General features: G+C 35.8%; 1 pseudogene; it reads right to left on the reverse strand.

Moving 5' to 3' along the window:
* Positions 1-222: 222 nt before the first annotated feature.
* On the reverse strand, positions 223-332 carry LOC115062636 (annotated as a pseudogene).
* Positions 333-4,146: the final 3,814 nt, after the last annotated feature.

A 4,146-nucleotide genomic window follows, 5' to 3' on the forward strand; every position in this document is an offset into this window, starting at 1 on the left:
ACCTGGACCCACCCAAGTGGCCCCATTAAAGAGTCAACTGTCTTAAGCTCACTCTTGTGGTTCCACCAGGGATTCTTCTACTCTCCAGCTTGCTCCCTCTCCTGGGAGCCCAAGCAGGCCTTCACATGGTGGGTAATGGAATGGTGGTCATCTCAGGCTAGCTCTTCATCCAGGGCCCCTGACCATGGACTGGTAGCCATCTCAGGTTTGCTTTTTTTAAAGAATGCCTGTCTACTAATTATTCAAATGTTCACCAGTCAGACATAGCCTCTCTCTTCTCTGCCACCTACTTGAGACACAATAGCCACACTTGCAATGCCTCTAGGGGAAGTCTTTTTTTTTTTATTTAATTTAAAAAGCATCATCACAAACTATCACTGGCCCAAGATGTGCTGACAGGAGTGTTATGAAAAAGAAATCAAGAAATAAGGAAAGTCACAATAACCAGAATGACAAATTCTTTGGAGGACTCAAAATCAGATTTGGGCAGGCAGAAGAATCAAGGAACATGTATGCATATGTGCACACACATACATACACACACACACACACACACACACACACACACACACACCAACAAATGTAATTTTAAAAACTACTTTAATTCTTCCATTGCTATTTGAAACATAATTATACATGATAAAATCCATCTCTATAACATACCCTGTTTACAAGTCCAGTTTCTAATTATTAACATATCTATCAAGCAACTTCGCCTCTGGAAATATACTGTGTGCAGTAGGCATGCATGTGACCATGGACATGAACACCATGCAGTTGGTCACCAGTGAGTTGCACCAGGAATATAGTGGATACACCCTGGTTAAACATGTCAGGGGTAGCACACATTGGAAACTCACATGCTGACTGTTTCATTATGGGAATGAACATCTTCTATGACATCAGTGTATGAAGATGGCGTTCTCTGAGAAAGTCTAAGGAACCACATGGAAAGAATGAAAGCTCCCACGAGTCTCCAAGTGCCATGAGGAGACCCACCATTTCTCCAGTGAGGGCTGACTACCAGAAGTAATTAAAATCAAAATAACCCCCGCTAAAGAGTTAAATGCACAAGTGTAAAGGAACGTATGAATACGGTTTCCTGTCTAATGCATTGGTGTTCTCTGGTTTTAAAAAAAAAAAATAGCTGTGCAAAATAATACTAAGTGAGGGTTGTGATTATTTGATTAATGAAGATGTGAAAACTATGACAATAATACTAGCAAGGGAGGGAAAGATGGAGCTGTCTAAAAAAAAAGTATAACATTTAACTTAAGCTAGAATTAATTTGATGGAGACTGTTAGAAACAAATGTGATAACTACAAATCCAACAGAAACTACTACATATCTTACTCAGGAAAGAATATAGTCTAGAAAGGACAAGAAAATTGAAACAGCACATTAAATATTTATTTAAAACAAAGGAATATAACAGTGGAGAATATAATAGAATAAAACAGGTTAAAGTGATACAGGCTACAAAGACAAGAAAAAATGCAGATGTCAATCTTGCTTTATCATAAATGACATACTATAAATAAATTAAACAAAAAAAAACAGGAATTGTAAAACTGATTCATGAATATGTAGCCCATCTGGATGTTTGCAAAAGAGGCATAATTTAGATTTAAAGGCAGATGTTGTTTAGAAAGTAAAAAGTTCAAAACTGCGCTCAGTACAGCTAGAAACATAGCTCCACTGGTGCAGAGCCTGCCTCACAAGTATGAGGGCATGAGTTCAAATCCCAAGGCCCCTGTAGAGCGCCAGGCACAGTGGGTGGCTTGTTAGTACCAGGAAGGAAGACTCAAGAGCATCCCAGAGTTCACACACCAGACAGTTTAGCCTATCGGTGAGCACTGGATTTAGTGAGAGACTCCATCTCTAAAGCAGATTAATGAAAATGTGTGACATTGACCTCTGTCGTGTACACACATGTGCCCATGTACATGTGCATCTGTAGATACATCTATACACAAACATGACATACACACATGCAAAATTGCATAAAGCCAATAACCATATGACAACCGCCATGGCTACACTGGCATCTGACATCATTAATAATAAAACAAGGATATGAGGATCACTTTATTGCAACACAGCAACTCAGCAATTCAGCAAAGAGAAATATAATTATGAACATATATGTAACTAATAACTAAATAACCAAAAAAGCCTTAAATTCATGTCTAATTTTCAAAAGGAATGATAAGATATTTCAATGGAAGATATTACCATTTCTTTAAATGGCGTCAGATAAGTGGATATCTACCCAGACAAGTGGAAGGAATGAGGCTTTTGCCACACATCATAGAAGAAAATCTACCTGAAACAGAGCAAATAATTAATATAAGAACAAAAGCTACAAACTAGATTAAAATGAAGGCATGTAGTTCCGATAATCTTGGATCAGATAATGGCTCTGAGAATAAGACACTAAAAGCACCATTAGCAAAAGAAGACATAGATAAGTTGAACATCAAATATAAACACACTTACTCTGAAGAGTCTATAATCAAGAAGGTAAAAATAGAATAAGACATTTCAGAAGAAAATGCCGGGAAATCCTACTTCCATAAAAAGACTTCTATGAATGTTTTACTATGGAATGGTTATTTGTGTATATGTGTGTACATACATACATATATATATACAAACATACATACATACATACATACATGCAAACTGAATTTATTAAAGTACTTATGTACTTTGTGTTTGCTTAAACATATATTTCAAACATTTACAACTCTATCACAAAAGGAAAATATAAAGATTCTAAATAGACAATTCTAATGAGAAATAACAATGGTGTAAGCATGAAACTATGCCCAGAATTACTAATCATTCCAAAAACATAAATGGAGAATGCAGTGGCCTTTTACCTCACACCCTCTCTGATGGATATTCGAAAGAGAAGGTGCATTTAACCAGAATGATAAAAGATAGAGGATGCAGAAGTCTCCTACCAAACTAGCTGGAGAGTGGAGGCTTCTAACTCCTTTTAAAATCGATTTGACAATTATACCTAGAAAATTGCCATGTTATCTAGCAATTCCACTCCTGAACACAGAAAGCAAGGAGCCAAAATTATATATCCACAAATGACTTTGAGCACAAATGTCCACAGGAGAATTTTTCATAGTAGCAATAAAAAGATAGAAATAACCCATCACTGGCAAAAAGATGAACCACCTATCTGTACAAGGAAATACTATTTAACTATAAACAATAAATATTGCAACACAGCAAGCCTTTAAAACATTGTGGCTGCATGAAGTACTACGAATAGAAAGGCTTTATTGAATAAGTTCATTTATGTAAATACCTAAGATATAAAATGAATATATGTCACTAATAACCAAATGACTGTCTTACAGAGTGTAGATTAGGGGCCATGTGAGGCCAGCATGCAAAGTAGTTACTAGCAAGTACCAGGTTTGCTCTTAAGATAAAGTCTGTGTGCTGAAATTAAATAGTGGTGGTGATAGAAACCTCTGTGTCATGGCCATGGGCCACCAGGCCGTATCCACAAAGAGGTGCAATTAATATTTGTAAATTCGAAGTAAAACTAAATTTTCAAAGATTTTTCAATCTTTACATTTTAAATTGTAGCAATGATAAGTTTTTAAAATGTAACAATACAGTCTGGAAATGGCTTGATTCTATCAAATGTGGAATGATTATAAATTAAAACTGGAGACTCACATGGCTTTTACATGCCTACCGTGGCTGTAATAAACCAGACTTTATAAAGCATAGAGAGAAGAGGACACTGGGTACCAGAGTAAAAGGTTAAAGACAACAAGAGGTTGCAAATAAAGAAAGCCCTAATCTTAAAACTTAAATGTTTACTATAGTCATCATCATTATTATCATCATCACCATCATCATCATAATTATCAGTAGTAGTAGTAGTAATATATTAATAAGCCATGAAACTTGTCTAAGTGGGCATGTTCTTTAATCTAATCTGAAGTGATTACATGAATGTATATAGAGATATAGAAATCATTGGAATACACTCTAGTGCTTATGCATTTACTCCTTATGAATGGTATTACAAAACAACAAAGGACACATTTTACAAGACTTATTGCATATTCATGTGTGTACACACACACACACACACACACATAGACACA

Source organism: Mus pahari, chromosome 19, assembly GCF_900095145.1.
Source record: "Mus pahari chromosome 19, PAHARI_EIJ_v1.1, whole genome shotgun sequence".
Taxonomy (NCBI): Eukaryota; Metazoa; Chordata; class Mammalia; order Rodentia; family Muridae; genus Mus; species Mus pahari.